Consider the following 20,374-nt stretch of genomic DNA (forward strand, 5'->3'; position numbering starts at 1 on the left):
TACACAGTGTGTTTTTAGATTTTTACACTACACAAATCATTGAAGTTGTACTTTTGAAATATCATTTACTGAGCGAGTTAGCTACGCAATATGTACATAGTGTGTTTTCGAATTTTACACTAGGCCAATCATTGAAGTTGTACTTTTGCTCTGAACACATCAAACAACATTCTGATTACATGTTAAATTTAACAGCAACGATTCTAGTCTTGTTATGTTTCAATCTCATCTTCTTAGAAAAAAGGTATCCCCTAACATGTTCTAAACGCATGTTTTATCGAGTACAGTGTTCGATTCTAGTTTTAATCACTTATGTAGTGTTCTGAACACGTCAATCCATATTCTGATCACATGTTGAGGTTAACGACATCGATTTTAGTCCTGTTATGTTTCGCAAGTCCAAACATGCACGATGATGTTATCGCTGCACACTCTTGCCTTCGCGATGCAGGTTTAAACTTGTTCGATAGAGCGATGCCTCGACATAGGTAGAGGCCTTAACAGCTTATGTATAACGGCTATTGTTTAAAGATGACCGCTGTTAGCTGCCAAAAAAGCACGAAGAATGTTTTTAATTACCCACCACAACATTTTAAAAGTATGAGATTTAGTGCTGTAAAGATAGCGGCACGATGCTCTGTTGATTAAAGATGAGAGCTGTCACAAATTGCCCTCCACCGCATGCATAACAGCAGCCGTCATCTTGCGCAGTCGCCTCTAAGCTAGCTTTCTTCATAAGAGTAGCCGCCATCTTGTGCGAGCACCCCTAGGCTGTCTCATTAAGGAGCTATGTATAGCAAACATTTTCTGTCTGCCATCTTGCGTAAGCATCCCTAGGACGTCTCCAGCCATCTTGTGCAAGCACCCTTAAGGTGTCTCATAAGAAGCTATGTATAGCCGCCATCTTGTAGAATTAGATAGCTGCCAATGCCAAAGGGTCTAAGTAGGAATCGAACCGTTGATCTCATCATTAGACTACTGTTTTCTTATGCTATCATGTTCCTTATACTGAATACCTGGGTACTGGGCAGAAAATGTTTCTCCGTTTTGCTCTAGGATGCACCGTTTTCGAGATATTTAACATTTTGCATTTAAGCCCCAAATTTAATGAATCGAACCAACATAGCATGTTATACTATCTACCATAGCTAGACCTGATCATGTTATGAAGACCTGCTTCAATACAAGCCAAAACAGAGCAAATGCCAAAGGGCCTAAGTAGGAACCGAACCGTTGATCTCAACATTAGACTATCATTTTCTTATGCTATCATGTTCGTCATACTGCGAGCGTGGGTATTGGGAGGAAAAAATGTTGTCCGTTTTGCTCTACGATGCACCGTTTTCAAGATATTTAACATTTTGCATTTAAGCCCCAAATTTAATAAATCTAAGTAGCACGGCGCGTTAGCCTCTAAGCTAGCTTTCTTCATAAGAGCAGCAGCCATCTTGCGCAAGCACCCTAAAGGCGTCTCATAAGGAGTCGTGTATTGCCGCCATATTGTTTCCGCCATCTTGCGCAAGCATCCTTAGGGAGTCTCAAGCCATCTTGTGCAAGGACCCTTAAGCCATCTCATAAGAGCAGCCGCCATATTGCGCAAGCATCCCTAGGGCGTCTCATAAGGAGCCATGTATAACCGCCATCTTGCGCAAGTATCCCAAGGGAGTCTCATAAGAACCTGTGTATAGCAGCCATATTGCGTAAGCAGCCTTAAGGAGTCATTTATAGCCACCATCTTGTGCAATTAGCAGCGAGAGATGGCTGCTGTAGAATTTTTTTAAAAGTTATCCGCCACCATATTTCCAAGGTATCTAGCTAACGAGTGCACCACGGTGCTCTCATGTTTAAAGATGGTGGATGACAGCTGTTAAAAACCAAGCGGATTTGTTTCCAAACAAGACAATGTTGAATTTTTCAAATTACCGCCACCGCATTTCAAAGGTATCTAGCTAAAGAGCGCAGCACGGTACTGTCTTGATTAAAGATGGCGGATAACAGCTAACGGAACTTTTCAAATTGCCCGCTACTACGTGCGTAAGGTAGTAGCCATAAAGAGGGCAGCACGGTGCTCTGTGGATTAAAGATGGCGGATGACAGCTGACGAAATTGCCTGCAAGAAGGCAGCACGGTGCTCTGTTAATTCAAGATGGCGGATGACAGCTGTCAAAAAAAGCACGTGGCCTTGTTTACTGCTTCAAATCTCGCGCTAGTAAGGTTAAGTTGGCAGCACTGAGGTTTAGGCCAGTTAAGACGGCGGCACTGAGGTTAGCGATGCGTTGTTGTCTGTCAAAAAGCACGTGGTTGTCAAAAAAGCACGTATGTTTGTTTACCAATTCAAACCTCGCGCTAGTTAGGTTAAGTTGGCAGCACTGAGGTTTAGGCCCGTCAAGATGGCAGCACTGAGGTTAGCGATGCGTTGTTGTCTGTCAAAAAGCTTGTAGCTGTCAAAAAAGCACGCGGCTTTGTTTACCAATTCAAATTTTCCGCGGGAGGAGCGGGCCTCTGGGAAGGCCTCCCGTGCGGCGGAGGTGGAGCGGGCCCCTGGGAGCCGGAGGAGGAGGTAGCGGCAGAATCCTGTATTTAACTACTATTTTGGTTCCTTATCAACAAACTAAAACACGTTCAGTCGGCATTGCTGTGCAGTAGTCAGAATAGAATGCGTTAGCCTGGATATCCTATCATTCTTAGGAACACCATCAGCTCCACGAATGTTCATCAAGCGGGCCGCTTTGATGAGTTCTGTCAGAATCTCACTGTCAGCAGTAGAATAGTCATCAATCCGCAGAGGTACAAATTGGTTCTGGAGCACGTGCATTGCATCCTCAAGAAACTCACAGTCCTTCCTCGGCAGCAATGATGGAAATCTTCTTATAAAGAATTGTACAGAAGTAAACTGTTCATCTTCAATTTTTGCATGTTTCAGTACTTCATCATTGAGAGGGAACTTATACTCACATGCTGTGCAGAAGTGAGCCCTGGCAGATGAAAAAATTGTATGGAACTTTGCATAAAAGGGAATTTTTGATCACTTTTCGTTTAACATATCTGGAAAGCAGCTCCTTTAACAGGTTCGGCGTGAGTTCTAGTAGTTTATGAATGTGAGGGGAAGCACTCTGAAGTGTAGTATTGTGATTCTCAAATAAAGAAATGACAGCATTCAGGAAGGCGCAGTATGCCTTACTTAAGCCTGATGACAAAACCATAAAAAATTCTTCACGATTTTGAATAAGTTCTTATTGTTTAGCACAGGAGTGTCAGATTTTGAGACACATGCGAATCTTCTTGGCGCGACCTATTCTGACGACTCTATAGCTTTGCTCTTTTCCCGTTACTTGGAACTGCTAGGCTCGGCTTTCGGAATCGTAAATGATACTAAGCATCATGCACACTGAGCATTAACAAGCACCTCATCTTGAATGAAACCAAGTAGTGGATCCCACTGATCTAACAGCATCTGCAGACACCTTCCTAACGATAGCCATTTTGTGCAAACAGGTTTCAGTGTTTTCTGCTTTTCCTTCTTGTGAAACTCTTGGATCCTTAAGGCGTTCCTTCCTCTTGCAACACGTTTCTAAATAATGCAAAGTGCTCGCACCTTTCTCAGATGCCAATTTAATCAAATGGCACTAGTAACCCAGTACAAAGACAGACTACACAATTTTGAACTGGTATTTTAACACTCTATTACATCCCGTTGAATCACCCACCAAAGGATGGGACAGAGAACAGACTACTTTTTCCTGCTTTGCCAAGAAACAGGTGATGACAATAGGGTAAAGGTTAGCACTAATATTATTGCTCCTATCTTAAACCAAAGAAAATGGTACACGTTGCATGTAACGAACGAGTTCACTTCTTGAAACCATGGCCATATCATTCAAAATATCGGTGGTTTTCGAACGACCACAGAAATATTTTTTGCAATTTCTGAACCAGCAAACAGAGCACCACCAGGATTGGCAACAGCTAACGGGATATTCAAGTGAACAAGCATTCCGCTCTTACTATATCAAGGTCGGCTCCAGAAGTGGTAAAAAGCGAGTTAATTTTCTGACTGCCATCCTTAAATTTTGTATTGGAGACGTGTTTAACAGACGTAATGTGATTAACTAATTGCCTTCTTCCTCCGTAAGAAACGTTTATATCACACGAGCACATGGAAAATGAAGCGAATGTTTCGCCTTCCTGTACTGGTATAAAACAAGGAAATTCAACAGAATATGCCTCCCTAAATGACCGATAATATCTTTTCTTAATTGAATTCATTACGAGCACCACTAAAAATACTAAATCGCTTACAAATTTGTCACAGAATTCCGCGAGTTTCAGAACTACCGCCAATAATACTCACACCAATACACAGGAAGCACGACACATTCACAACCTGCCAATTTTCATTGATTCCATTGCCTCAAAATCACCGCCTGTTACTTGTTTGGGAACATCTCAGTGAATGAAGTAGCAGTTGAAGTCGAACAGGTGACAAAGGCACGGTGATAATCGATAATGTGATTATCGATATATTTACCGGTCGAATTTCATACACTGCTACTGTCAAAAGTCGAACACATCCGATTAGACCGCGGATATTCAATGACGCTGTTCATCCGTAGAACCGTAAAACACACTCAATAAGGAAAATCCGGAGTACTTGGCAGGTGTGTTAGTGGAGTGGTAACACCGTCTATGCAGAGTGGTCTAGGAATGAAGACAAGAAAACAGAAATTACTTGCTTAAAGGTGTAATCCGTTTACAACAGGCAGATGGGAAAAGTCAATCACGCAGGCCAAAATAAGCCGTAACATGAAGTGGTACCTCCCATTTGACTCTGTATGCCCTGCATTTACATGTCGCTGCGAGATGCATGACTTCCTAACAAGCACAGCAGTGGGAGGCTCGATCTCGTGATGTTGCACTTTTAGGAGAAAATAAGTGGACAATAAAAGGGGGTAATTAGGTTCTAGATACGATAGGCTATACCACTTCACCATCACACAAGATATTGCCACCACAAGACAACACGACACTGGTCTGTATGTCATATGTTTTGTGGCTGCTGAAAAAGGCGTCTTTTGTCCATGTGGGGAGAGACCTAGCAACCTGCTGGCAGCAGCGCTATACTGCTTGATAACAGGCACCGTGACCAGTCAGCCGTACAATTACACCGTCATAACTTTATGGAAATATGCCTCAGTGAATTTAATGCAAGGTTTGAGTGTCCCCTGGAAAGGACACCTGATGGCAGGCCCAGTCAGCCCGAAAAGGTTGCAATGGTTACCGTCACTCGGGCGGCGACAGCTAAACAAGCGGTTCACCATATTCTGTATCACATAATTGAACGACGTCAGGTCGAAGTAGCGAATTAGCCTGAGAACTTTAGGGAAGGCATATAGACATCTGTGCGCTGCAGGAAACTAGATGGAGTCGAGAAAGATCATGTGACATTGGTTGTCGTAACAAAATTACGTACAACGGAATCCGAGGAACAACTAATGATGTTGGCATTGTTACATCAGCAACATTTTATATTTCGGTCTCCGAGACGACACGGTGCAACGATCGCTTGACGAAAACATTTAGTGCCAACGCTCCACAAACCAAAGGTGCTTGAGAAGAAGACCGTTCAGTACCTTATCACTGATGGTTATCTGAATGGACACGTCGGACGACAGCCCTTGGCGGACATGGATATGGACAGAAGAACGACGACGGACAACGAATTCCCGATTATGCAGAAATTGATCATTGCGAACTGTGATACTCACCTAACCACCTGCTATAGTGGCTCCCCTGCAAATCAGATTGAGTACAGTTCCTTACGAAACCGTCCCAATGCAACATCGACCAGTCATCTGTAAACTGCGGATAAGAGCCCAATGCTTTGCCAGAAATGGACCAAACAGAATCAAACGGTGGCTACGCCGACGTTTTGGCACAAATTACAGTCTAGCCGACCATCAAAATTGAAGCGAGCTGAATTAAGCTGAAAGACGCTGCAGTCTCTACTTTTGGAACAATAAAGCAAGTGCGATGAAGGATTAACAATGTTAAGGACGCAGTACGGTCGATGATACAGCGGTAGCACAAGTTCCTTTCAGATAAAACACATCTCGTTGGAATGTCTACAAACCAGCCCGTAATGAAGCGACGAAGGTCATTGCCGTAAAAAAAACAAACAGGTATGCAGGCCTACACGTGAAACTTAAGGCCGCTATTAGCCGGGGGCGACTAGTGGCGCAACTTGTGAATACTTGCTCGGTTCATACCGGGGAATAGTCAGTTAAGAGAATGGCGTCCTACGAAGTTCTTCTTCTTGCTCTTCTATTAAAATGGAAAAACCGAAGGGTTAGGAAAGTGCGGAAACATCCTATATTTGTTTCTCGGCTGACTAGAGGATTATATTATACATTGTTTGATGATCTAAATGAGGATGATAGTAAATTTTTCAATTACCTGCGCATGTCAAAGTCGTCACGTTGCGATCTGCTTGGCCACATGAAAGAAGAAAAACGGGAAACGACATTGGACTAAACAAGTGTTTCCCAGTTGAGCTGTAATTCACTAATAGAGCCATCTAATGGATCAATGGTACTTGTAAATGTAAACGATTATTGAATTTATATGGGCATTACATACTGTGTTTCCATATAAGAGTAGTAAACGTTTTATAATACTCACACACCGGGCGAGTTGGCTGTGCAGTTAGGAGCGCGCAGCTGTGAGCTTGCATAGTGGGTTCGAATCCAACTGTAGGCAGCCCTGAAGATGGTTTTCCGTGGTTTCCCATTTTCACACCAGGCAAATTCTGGGGCTGTACCTTAATAAAGGCCACGGCCGCTTCCTTCCAACTCTTGACCCTTTCCTATCCCCTCGTACCCATAAGACCTATCTGTGTCGGTGCGACGTAAAGCCACTAGGAAAAAAAATTATAATACTCACCTACAGTTCTTTAAAATGCTCTTCCAAGAATTCAGTGTTTTTATTTTGACAGTGTAGGCCTAAGCTTCAGTTCTGGAATCCCAAGTGACCGGTTTTCATTCTAAGTCAAAAATGGTCTTCATTATTTATTTGACTTTCAAATTATTTTGCCATCTCCTTCATTTGCTGTTGTAGTTTATTTGATGTCTCCATCTTCAATAAATAAACTATCACAATAAGTAAAATATTCACTCTGCCACAGCACGAGACCAAACAAGGTAATGAAGAAAGATAATGGTTAGGTGGATCGCTGATTCAATTGCGTTCCATCGTCCGCATTACGTCAAGCTGGTGTGAGAACACGAACTTGAGTGACGTTTCCGTATGCGCGGGGAGGTACATCCGGCGACTAGTTGCGCCACTAGTCGCCCACGGCTAATAGGCTACATTTACTGCAATGCCCCGTCACGCAGTTGAGCAACTAAAAGTCGCCAGAGCAGTCGCCGGCTCAGATGACGGCCGGCAACTAGTTGCTCTGTTGCGCCACTAGTCGCCCGCGGCTAGTAGGCTCCGTTTGATCCAATGGTCCGTGACTCGCAAGAGCAACTAGTTGCGCCACTAGTCGTCCACGGCTAATAGCGGCCTAACATGCACGAAGGCGAGCGGGACTTAACCGGCTAGTCAAATCAAGGCATCCCAAATCGAAAGACATCGAACATTCTCACGCCATCAATGAGGAAACAGACATTTGCTACTCGACTGGCAGCAAGCGCGGGACGCTGGTGGGACTACACTGACAAAATTTCAATCTTGGAATTCCACCGTCTACCAATCCCAGCCAACTCTGCTGTTGAAGATCCAATGAAGGAAATTGTCACCGAAATCCAGGCTGTGCTTAGGATGAAACCAGGGAAAGCCATCTTTCCCAAGGGACTTCCGGCAGTGATTTGTTTCTCTCAATTGTGGGATGCAGTAATGAGGCTAAAACAAGCTTTTCAACCAGATCATCAAAGAAAGTCAAAAACCATCAGACTGGCGACAGAGTATCCATTCAAAAATAAGGGAAGCACTGCTGATTTTTCAAATTACCGCGCGATCAGACTTCTCAGGCACGCATTGACAGTTTTTGAACAAATCCTCAACAAAAGTATTTAGTGACTTAGCCAAACTTACAATGGCCTAGCTGGACTTGTCAAAACTTGTGGCACAACAGCTGCACTACACACTGCACGGTTGTCAGCTGAGAAATACCGTGAAAAGAATATCTCCACTTTCAGGGCCTTGACAAGGCCTTCCTTTGGTCAGCGCTACGAGAACATGGCATTCCAGGGCACCTTGTTGTACAATTGCTATACATAGAACGAAGGCGTTATGTTCAAACTGCCGCACGAGAGTCCCATGACTTCCCATAACTGTGAGAGTCCACCAGTTCCTTATCAACACTGCTGTTCATTCACGTGATGGACACCATTACATCAGACCTGAACAAGCCAACACCACGGAGACTTTTCTATGCTAAAGGTGTCATTTTGGCTGCGGAGAAAAAACTTCATCTCCAGTGCCAAACAGAAGATTGGATCGGCTCCAAAATCTCTGACGACAACCGAATTACTGATGAAGTCAACTTAAGGAAATACGCAGCCTGGCTGAAGTGGCGAATGGCGACCATCGGATGAAGTACCATCTGAAATGTAAGATCTACCTAACTGTTACCCATCCTGTCATTTTCTACAGCACCTAATGTTGGCCAGCTACAAAGGCCGTAGAAAACCAACTAAGCGTCATGGATAGGAAGATGCTCAGGTGGAAGGCTGGATCACATTTCAAATGATATTATTGGGAAACGATTTGGCGTTGCATGGATCAAGAAAAAAATCAGGAAAGCCATGTGCGCTGGTTTTAGCATATATTGCGTGGAGAAGATGATGTATTATCAAAGTAAGCGTATAAACAGGAAGTCTGTGGAAAGAGGCGCATTATTATTCATTAATTTATCATATGGCATCTACATGAACAGTACAATAAATTACAGATTTATATCTACATTATTTACAGGAAGAATTCACTTGTTTCTACATTGCAACATCTCAGTGGGCATTCTTGTGTGATGTGCTTCACAGTTTGCCTCCCAGCACCACAGTCGCAGCAGGATGATGACTTTTTCCACCATTTATACAGCAGATCTGCACACACATCATGGTTGGTCCGGATCCGGTTTAACTTCGACCACACTTTCCGAGGTTGTTCAAAGCCAGGTACCTTCTGTGTAATGCATGGCATATATAGGGATTCTGCTGGAGCAAACTGTCTCAATTCATTGGACCATCTCTCAGTCAGATTGAAATTACTGGCTATAAGGTTCTCCGCCATACAGATGGGTGGACGTCTTGACTAAAGTCTGTCTATATGTAGGTGTAGGATATCCTCTTGAATGGGCAATCTTTGATTATTCTGGATCTTATTGTATTCATTCATCAGAGCAATGCATCTACGGAGGAATATGGCTTAGTACGGGCAACCATTGGATTGGAATTGATCTGATCATTCTCACTGTGTCGTGTAGCTATTCTCTTTACATGAGGATTGTTCAGCCAATACTCCGCAGTAGAGCTGAGCAGCTTAGAGTAGTTGTACTTGCACCCTAAGAAGAACCACACAGTTTTCGAATTATGTTCTTACGTGTCTGGATCTTGGCAGTGCTCTTTCTCAGATGTTCTGTCGAGTGTAACACCGAGTGTTATCAAAGTATACTTTGAGGTTCGTTGAAGCCATTCGGTTGTTCAGATGATACTTGGTTCGAGTCTCCATTTTCGAAAGTATTTTCTTAAAACAGAGAGATCTTTTGTCAACGTTTCTTCTGTCTGCTCGAAGCAGAGGTCTTTAATGGCAAGAGCCCAGTCATCTGCATACCCAAATTTCCAAGATTTTGTGGAAGGTATATCCGAGAGTGGAGTGGAGTTGCTCACGTCCGTAGGTTTTAGCCTAAAATTACCCTATAAGTGCTCCAAGCGAGCAACAGCGATCAGGCTGAAAATGAAAGAGGTGTAAGGGACGAACAAGACAGCGAAGGCCCGAGAATGAACTGACGGAACAAAAGGAATCACAACACTGGGCATTGCTAGCAGGCAGGACAAACGCCAAAGAAGAATAACAAGAAGCATATTGACGAATATTCTACTGTAAAAATGGAGAACAATAGATATTTTACACATCCTAGCATTCAAATTAACATGTTGGAATTATCTCCCTTAAGGCCTGTGCCCAATATCTATAAACGACTCATGTTCACAAAATATTGCTTTACTGAGAGAATGCTTGTTGAATTTCTGTTTAATTCACTCCATTATATACATTACTGAGAATATATATACAGGATTATCTAGGTTAATTGGCAGTGATAGTTTGAATATCAGGTGAAATTTTATGAGTAGCAACAAAAGTAGAGACTCTCAGTGTGTTCTAGGCTGAATGGAATTTCACAATACATCTTTCTGCTCACACCACCGTAGATAGCAGACGATCTGATCCACTATTTTGTTATTTCACCATGATCACGTCTATAAATAAGAAGACCCTGGAGGAGTGACAAAATATGGTCAGCTTATGGCCATGTGACGCACTACAAGTGAAACGTAACTGCAGCACTAAATGGCTAGCTCAGGGCCATATGTCTCTCGACAAGTGGAAGCTAACTTCGGCACTAAGTGGTCAGTTCAGGGCTACGTATCTGTCCACAAGTGGAAGCAAACTTCAGCAGTAACTAGTCAGTTCAGATCCATATGTCTCTCTCCATAAGTGGAAGCTAACTTCAGCAGTAGGTGGTCACTTCAGGTCCATACGTCTCTCTCCAAAAGTGGAAGCAAACTTCAGCAGTAACTAGTCAGTTCAGATCCATATGTCTCTCTCCATAAGAGGAAGCTAAGCTTGGCACTAAGTGGTTAGCTCAGGTCCATACGCCTCTCTCCACAAGTGGAAGATAACTTCAGCAATAAGTGGTCCGTTCAGGTCCATGTGTCTCTCCACAAGTGGAAGATAACTTCAGCACTAAATGGTCAGTAAAGGTCCATATGTCTCTCCACAAGTGGAAGATAACTTCGAAAGTAAGCAGTCAGTTCAGGGCTATGTGCCTGTCTACAAGTGCAAGCAGACTTTAGCACTAAGTGGTAAGTTAAGGTCCATATGTATGACTTCACAAGTGGAAGATAACTTCAGCAATAAGTGGTAAGTTAAGGTCCATATGTATGACTTCACAAGTGGAAGATAACTTCAGCACTAAGTGGTCAGTTCAGGTCCATGTGTCTCTCCACAAGTGGAAGATAACTTCAGCACTAAATGGTCAGTAAAGGTCCATATGTCTCTCCACAAGTGGAAGATAACTTCGAAAGTAAGCAGTCAGTTCAGGGCTATGTGCCTGTCTACAAGTGCAAGCAGACTTCAGCACTAAGTGGTAAGTTAAGGTCCATATGTATGACTTCACAAGTGGAAGATAACTTCAGCACTAAGTGGTAAGTTAAGGTCCATATGTATGACTTCACAAGTGGAAGATAACTTCAGCACTAAGTGGTAAGTTAAGGTCCATATGTATGACTTCACAAGTGGAAGATAACTTCAGCACTAAGTGGTAAGTTAAGGTCCATATGTATGACTTCACAAGTGGAAGATAACTTCAGCACTAAGTGGTAAGTTAAGGTCCATATGTATGACTTCACAAGTGGAAGATAACTTCAGCACTAAGTGGTAAGTTAAGGTCCATATGTATGACTTCACAAGTGGAAGATAACTTCAGCAATAAGTGGTAAGTTAAGGTCCATATGTATGACTTCACAAGTGGAAGATAACTTCAGCACTAAGTGGTCAGTTCAGGTCCATGTGTCTCTCCACAAGTGGAAGATAACTTCAGCACTAAATGGTCAGTAAAGGTCCATATGTCTCTCCACAAGTGGAAGATAACTTCAGCACTAAATGGTCAGTAAAGGTCCATATGTCTCTCCACAAGTGGAAGATAACTTCAGCACTAAATGGTCAGTAAAGGTCCATATGTCTCTCCACAAGTGGAAGATAACTTCGAAAGTAAGCAGTCAGTTCAGGGCTATGTGCCTGTCTACAAGTGCAAGCAGACTTCAGCACTAAGTGGTAAGTTAAGGTCCATATGTATGACTTCACAAGTGGAAGATAACTTCAGCACTAAGTGGTAAGTTAAGGTCCATATGTATGACTTCACAAGTGGAAGATAACTTCAGCACTAAGTGGTAAGTTAAGGTCCATATGTATGACTTCACAAGTGGAAGATAACTTCAGCACTAAGTGGTAAGTTAAGGTCCATATGTATGACTTCACAAGTGGAAGATAACTTCAGCACTAAGTGGTAAGTTAAGGTCCATATGTATGACTTCACAAGTGGAAGATAACTTCAGCACTAAGTGGTAAGTTAAGGTCCATATGTATGACTTCACAAGTGGAAGATAACTTCAGCACTAAGTGGTAAGTTAAGGTCCATATGTATGACTTCACAAGTGGAAGATAACTTCAGCACTAAGTGGTAAGTTAAGGTCCATATGTATGACTTCACAAGTGGAAGATAACTTCAGCACTAAGTGGTCAGTTCAAGACAGCATGTCTCTCTCCACAAGTGCTAGGTAATGTGAATACCAATTATTTAGCTCAGCACCATGTGTGTCTGCACAAGTGGAAGATAACCTCAGCCTACTAAGTGTTTAGATCAGGACGATGTCTCTATCCACATGTGAAAAGTAACCTCATCACTAAATGGTAAGCTCAGGGCCGTGTGTCTTTCAAAAAGTCAGCAATTACATTTTTTGTTTCAAAAAGTTAGCAATTACATTTTTTATTCATCTTCTTAGCATTTTCTTTTGTGATTCGGTGCCAAATTGAAATGGAAAATATTTTAGACATTTTGGAAGAAGTCATACAAGTTCCGGCCTTATATTTGTAGACTGCTGAAGTGACAGTCAGGTCAATACAGCACCAGAAATGAGATATAAAGAAAAGGTGGGAAGCAGTAGATACTGTAAGAGCCTGTCAACTGGAGATTTCAGAAGCACCTAAAACCTGTGATATTCAACGGACTAAGCTACTGTCCCCTATCTTCTATACCAAGAAGAATGATTATAAGCAAAAGTCTTGTTGCTTTCCTGGTTAGAGAGTGCCTCTCCACAATATATTATGGTGTGACAAGTTGGTGGGGTAGTAGGATAAGTTCCTGATAAACATACACAACAGGAAATTCTCCTTCACTCTCAACAATAGCTATAAAGACCAACGGTAAATTTCATATTAAATATTGTGCAGAGACGTGAAAGCATGATCTTGAAACATGATATAACTCCTTCATTTAACCCAATTTTTTACACAAGGTGTTACATTAAATAATACACATCTTACGAGGGGATAAAAGGCATAGTAAGACGAAAAAGAGGGCATAGATAGTATGTGTAGTGCAAACGCATAGATGGTTTATTGGTTAAGCTGGAAGGGTAGCCATGTTATTTATTTACGTCACTTGGAGGAGACTTCACGCACGACCGAGTGACCAGTGTTGCCATCTCCTGAACTATGTCAAATTACCTCAGAGTACGATCAATAATAGATCAAGTAACGAAATATTTCCCATGCTATTATGAAGTCCCTATCAATTATACTATTTTACTACAGCAAATTCACGTCTAGAGGTTCAGTATGGCAGGCGGTAACGCGCGACTACACCAACTGAAAAGAAGACATGCTAGGGAAAGTGCAAACATCACACGTCGCGTGGAGAAAGCATGAGAGTTTACTGAGTCTACCTCTCCCGAGGATTACGAATACTGTAAGGATAGGTTACAAGAGACTTTGGATAAATTAAGTGCCCTGGACGATGATGACCTAAGTACATGTAAGGAATACATAGAGAAAACTTGAAAGCGATGTCGAATCTTAGACTCACGAACACACAGACGGTACCAACACTTGCCTCAACCACGTTAAGACTCCCCCCAATAAAACTAGATCCCTTCTCAGGTAATATAGAAACATGGGCACGTTCCTGGGAACAGTTCAAACAGTCAATCAATAAGGACACATCACCCTCTACTATTAATAAACATTTAAGTCTGCGGGGTTATTCAGAGGGGGAACTGAAGCACTTGATTGAGGGCATCGCAGTGACGGCCGAGACATATGAAGACACTAAGAAAACTCTTGAAGCTCGCTACGGCGACAAGAATATAATCATACAGGTCCACTTGGACTACACAGTCCATCCAGTTTGCCACACCGGACGCACTTAATTCTACGTGTATTGACTGCAATCGCCGCATTCAAGCTTCGTCATAAAATCGTCATAAATCAAGATGCATTCAAGCTTTGCGTGCTCTCGGGGAAGATGTGGAAACCTATGGCCGAGTACTTGCGCCGAAGATTCTCCGAGCATTTCAAGACGATATATGCCGTCACTGGATCATTCATGCCAAGCGATAAGACCTTTCGAAGGGTAACATCCTCAAACTAATGGAGTTTCCCGGTGAGGAAGTTGACGGAGCGCTTACTACACAAAATATTCGCGGTGAGACCTCCATATCATCAAGCTCCCCGCCTACGGTGGCAGCTCTTCACGTCCGTGCCGATACTAAAAAAAGAGGTCAAGGGACCATTTGTGAATCAAGAGATCACTGGGCTCAGGACTGTTATGCAGCAAAAGGAGAGGCTGAAGAGAGCTAACCGGTGCATCCTGTGCCTCAATTGTCACAAGAAACTGCAAGAAGTCGCAACATAGGTCCCTTTGCGACAATGGGAGAGTCACAAGACCTCAGTAGATCGGGCCAACACAGCCTCTGTAGGAAAAATAGATATCACCACACCAGGTTTCACATTCTTGCAGACAGCTCAAGTAAGAATCACTGGACCTACAGGGCTAAGCCGACTTATTCGATGTATACTAGACAGTTGAAGTCAGACAACATTTATATCAAGATCACTGATAGACGACCTACAGCTACTAACCACCGACAAAAGAGAACTGACTCTTTGCACATTTGAGTCCAAGACTAACCCATCATGTCAGTGCAGAGTCGTCAGGTTCAGTATGAAGGGAGTTTATACCAACTTTACGGATACCATGAATGTTTACGAAAGTGCACACTCACTCTCACCTCAACCAGCAGTTCCACAAGACATCAAAACTTGGGTGCACGTACGCAAATTGCAGTTACCAGACCCTGGGTCTGATTCAAAATAAAACATACCCGTGGAGATCTTAATTGGCAGTGACGAATATTGGAAAATGTGAAGGACGGTTCACCGATTTGAATATCTGAATCGATCGTTATGATTCCGACACTTTTGGATGGATCTTAAATGGAAGCCGATCAGGTAGTGTGTGAATTCTACTGTTGTGAACTTCATTCGACAAGCTAGCTCACGTTCGGATAATGAACTAAAAGAAATCTGGGATCTAGAGACAATGGGAATACTTGAAAATTAAAATCAAGATCTAAATGAGAAAGACTCTGCTATTCTTCAAGAATTCAAGGCAACCTATCGCGTTGAAGGTCGTCGGAGAGTAGTCTGCCTACCAAGAAAGCAGGATGTTCTTCCTTCAAGTATCAAGATAAATGCAGAACTTCGATTTCATACCTTGATCTAAAAGACTTCAAAACCATAGCACTCTAAAGGAGGTGTACTACAACCAAATACTGGATCATATTATGAAACGACAAATAGAAGTCACACCCATTGAAGGTCCAAAGAACACCACACCGTATCTCCCACACAAAGATGTAAAGGAGAAGCTGGGAAAAATAAAATGGAGAATAGTTTTTGACGCGTCTTCTCACAAAACCAACTCGCCGTCTCTCAACGATGCTTTAGAGGCAGGTCCAAACCTGCTACCGGAGACACTGGCTATTCTACTATGATTCAGGCTACATCCCAAGGCCATCATTACTGATATTACACAGGCATTTCCTCAGCTTGTCTTGCACGAGGATGACAGGGACTTGACCAGATTCTTGTGATACAGGGTCACCCGGAATAGCAAAGGAAGTTACTACACGACAGACGAGGTAGTGAGCTATTGCTTCACTAGGCTCCCATTCGGCTTGACTTGCAGTCCGTTCTTGCTTTCAGCAACACTGAGGGAACTCGCCGACAGATACAAGACCACATTTCCTATTGCAGCACCACTCATAGATGACAAAACCTTTATGAACGACTTCGCATTCGGCGCAGAGAATGACAATGGTGTGATTGCCCTGTATTACGAACTTACTGCACTGATATAATTGATGAAATTCCAACTAGCGAAATGGACCAATAATTCAGACTCGCCATCTGGAGAGCTAAGGGCCAAGAGGTCAACGTAGAGACGCAGGTACTAGGCGTTTACTGGAATACAGAAACAGATAACCTTTACATTGACCCAAGAGAGATCACCAAGGCTACACCTGAAGGACCAATCACCAAGAGGAAGTTATTAAAAATTACGGCTAGATTCTATGACCCACTCGGACTGTTATCCCCCGTATCCCTCCTCGGTAAGCTGTTATTCCAGGATTCGAGGAGCAGAGGAATTGACTGGGACGAGTTCAGTCTAGCTCGAGCGGTCGAGGAGAGAGGTTGCGTAGTGAAGTGCGTGCTGTAAACATGATCGGCATTGAACAGTACCGGGCCGCTATTGGGAAATGGCAGGCAAGGCAGAAGAAGGAGACCAGGAGTGGATTGGTGATAAGTACAGACGGTTTGAAAATGAGTGAAGCGGTGCTGGTGGTGACAGTGATAGCGGTGCTACTGGTTATTGGGGGGGTGGAAGTAAACCCAGGCCCAAATACCAGTGGAAAATATAGTACGGAGGATTTGGCCGCACTCAGGGTGGTTGTAAGTGAAGTTATGCAGGAAAAGTGTCAATGGGATAAGGTGCAGGAGATAAAGGACATGATGGAGGAGCAGAGAAAGGAGATAGGGAACATGAAGAAATGGCTTGAAACGAAGACAGAGGAATCGAGCAGGAGAGCGGTCAATAATGAGAAAGAAATCGAGTTATTGAGAGGGGAAGTGAAACATCTGAAAGAGGAGGTGATGAAGATGAAGAAAGAAGCGGAGGGGTACAGGCAGGAGAGATTGAAAAAAGCCATATTTATATATGGAGTTGAGGAAGGGGCGAGAGAGAGCAAGATTGAGCTGGTATATAAGGTGGTGGAAGTTATACGGGATGCAATGAAGATAAACTTTAGTGAGATAGACATAGATGATGTAGAGAGAGTTGGTAAAATCAAAGGTCGGAGGCCAATTAGGGTTAAATTGTTCTCAACCTTAATGGCAGAAACTGTGTTAAGTAACAGCAAGAATTTACAAGGACTGAAAATAGGGGTGAAAGGAGACATGGGAAGAGAAGGAAGTGAAAATATGAAGATCTTGAATAGGCACCTATGGAGAGCGAGGAACCAGGGGCTAAAGGCCCGAATAAGAGGTCTGAGGTTGGAGGTGACAAATGGGCGATGGGTTAGAGTACATGCAGTGACGAAGCTAAAGGAAATGGACAAAAACGAGAGGGTTGAGGGTGGTGAGAGGACAAGGCAAGATGGGAAGAAGAAAGAAGAAAAGAAGAGGAGGAGGGACGTGGCAGGAGAGCAGAGCATCTCGGAAGAGAATGGGCAGTGCAGCCGGGAGACAGAAGATCAAGATAGTGAAGTGGACGGTGAGAGTGAGCAGCAAGAAACTGGGAGAGTAGAGTGTAGTGGTGCAGTGAGCAAGAAAGGACAAGGGAAGGTGGATTCAGAAGTCCAAAATAGTGAGGGGGTGAGTGGGGGTGAGCATCAAGAAGCGGTGAGAGCAGGGTGCAGTGGTGTAGTGAACAAGAAAGGTCAAGAGGAGACAGATCGACAGGAAGGTAAAAAAATTATGAGTAAAGTCAGAAGTAAGAGCTTAAAAGACATATGGGGAAAAGTACGTAAAGGGATGGAGGATACAGTGGAAGAGAGGTCGATAAATACTAGAAGTAAGAATAGAGGGGGAGACCTAGAAGGGAGGGAGGGAAAGTTATAACTATATTGGAAGATAGGATGTGTGAATATTGAGGGACTAAGGAACAAATTAGGAAACAAGAAAGTTCGGGAAGTAATTGAAAGTTTTGATGTTGTGGCACTCTTGGAGACGTGGTTGGAAACAGGAAGGGAGATTTCATGGAAGGGGTTTGAGATAAAATATAAATATAGAAGAAAAGAGAGGAATAAGGGACGAGCACCAGGAGGGATGATAGTTCTAATTAGGGAAGAAATTAGTGAAAGAGTAGAGGATATAGAGACCGATATGATGGAAACCATATGGCTGAGATTGAATTTGGGAGGGAGTGAGGGAAGGGGGAAGAAAATAAATCTAGCTTTTGTTTACTGCCACCCTAGTAATTCAGCATATGCAAATAAATATTTTTTTGAAGAGTTATTGGTGGATATTGGTAGGATAAGGGGAATGTATCCAGGTGAGGAGGATATGTTGTTATTTGGGGATTGGAACGCGAGAATAGGGGAACAGAGCCCAGTTTATAGTAGGGAGGATGGAATGTGTTTGTTGGAAAGTAGAAGGAGTGAGGACAAAATTACAAATAGTTATGGAGAGAAGCTCCTAGAGATGTGTGCTGTGGGAAATTTGTATATTCTGAATGGGTGGATAGAGGGTGACAGGACGGGGAAATTGACATATGTTACGGAGAAGGGGGGCAGTATGATAGATATGGTTTTAAGTTCGGAAGGGATGATTGAGGAAGTTGTAAGTATGGAAATAGGAGATTGGATTTAATCACACCATTTCCCGGTGAGGGTTATGCTGAAAAGGGAGGAAGAGAAGTGTACAATAAAGGAAGATGAAACAAATGATAAACGAGGGAGTGGTTATAATAAGTATAAATGGACAGAGAAGGTGGGCCGGGATTGGAATAGGGTAGTAAAGGAGGAGTTACATCTTCTGAAATATGGGTGGGAAGGGGCGTTAGAAGAGAATAATACTGATAAAGCCTTGGAATTGTTGCTACATCCAATAAAGATGATAGCTCAGAAGGTGAAAGCTAGAAAAGGAAATAAGAAAGAGGGAGAAGAATGGTTTAATAGGGAGTGTGAAGGATTGCGGAGGAAGGTGATGGATGCTTTAGGAGAATATAGAAGGAAAGGTGGGAGCCAAGAAAGGGAGTTTTTCTGTAGATTGAGGAAGGAGTATAAAAAGAAAATCTCTGAGACAAAAAAGACGTGGTTAGAGGAACAAATGGAAGCCATAAATAATGACTGTAAGACAAACAATTTTGAGAGAGTTTGGGATAAGATTAATAAAATTATTAAGGGTGGAAGGAATTTAGAGAGAACGAGTATTGAGGAAGTGCAATGGGTCAGGCACTTTGATGAATTACTAGGAAAAAAGGGGGGTGATAGATGGAGAGGTTTGGGAGAAGAAGTAATTTGGAGGAATAGGAGAGTGGCAATTTATGACCTGGATAAAGAAATCACAAGAGAGGAAATCCTGAGAGTGATAAACAGAGCCAGAGCAAAGTCGGCCGGGGGGTGTAATGGTATAAATAACAAGTTTTGGAAGGAAATTAGTAAAAATGAGATGATGATAGAGGGCATGGTTAAACTATTCAATAGGATATTTGAGGGAGGAAATTACCCGAAGGAATGGGAAACAGGAATTATATGCCCTATATACAAGGGGAAGGGTAGTAGGAACAATGTGAACAGTTATAGAGGTATATCTCTGTTGGATTCTTTGAGTAAAATATATACTGGGGTGCTAGCGAACAGAATAAGCGGGTGGGCGGAAGAAAATGAAATTCTGACAGATTACCAAGGGGGATTTAGGAAAAAGAAAAGAACAGTGGATAATATAATGATAGTAAAGACTATTTTAGAAAAGTATAAGAATATGGCTAGAAGTACGGTTTATGTAGCAGCAATAGATTTTGAGAAAGCTTTTGACAAGGTGAATAGAGAGGCCCTACTAGAGAAATTAGGCAGGCTAGGGATTTCGGAGAAGATGTTGAGGGCAGTGGAAGGAATATATAGGAACATCAGGTTTTGTGTAAAATTGGGAGAAGGGAGACTGAGTGGACCATTAGAGTCCAAGGTGGGTTTAAAACAAGGATGCAAGTTATCGCCAATACTGTTTATTTTATTTATCAACGATATTTTAGAGGGGTTTGGGGCAGAAAATTGGGCTGTACCAGTAATTAATGGTTTGGAAGTACCAGGACTGATATTTGCGGATGATGTGTTATTGATGACGCTAACTTCAGGGGCGATGAATAGGGCCTTAGAGTCAGTGATGCTATTTGCGAGGAAATGGGGATTGAAAATTAATGGAAATAAGTCTAAAATATTGGTAGTACAGGTGGACAAAAGAAGAAAGATAGAAGGGAATTGGGTAATTCAGGGAGAAAGATTGGAACAGGTAAGGAAGTTGGAATATCTAGGAGTTATTT

Source organism: Anabrus simplex, chromosome 5 (assembly GCF_040414725.1).
Source record: "Anabrus simplex isolate iqAnaSimp1 chromosome 5, ASM4041472v1, whole genome shotgun sequence".
Classification (NCBI taxonomy): Eukaryota; Metazoa; Arthropoda; class Insecta; order Orthoptera; family Tettigoniidae; genus Anabrus; species Anabrus simplex.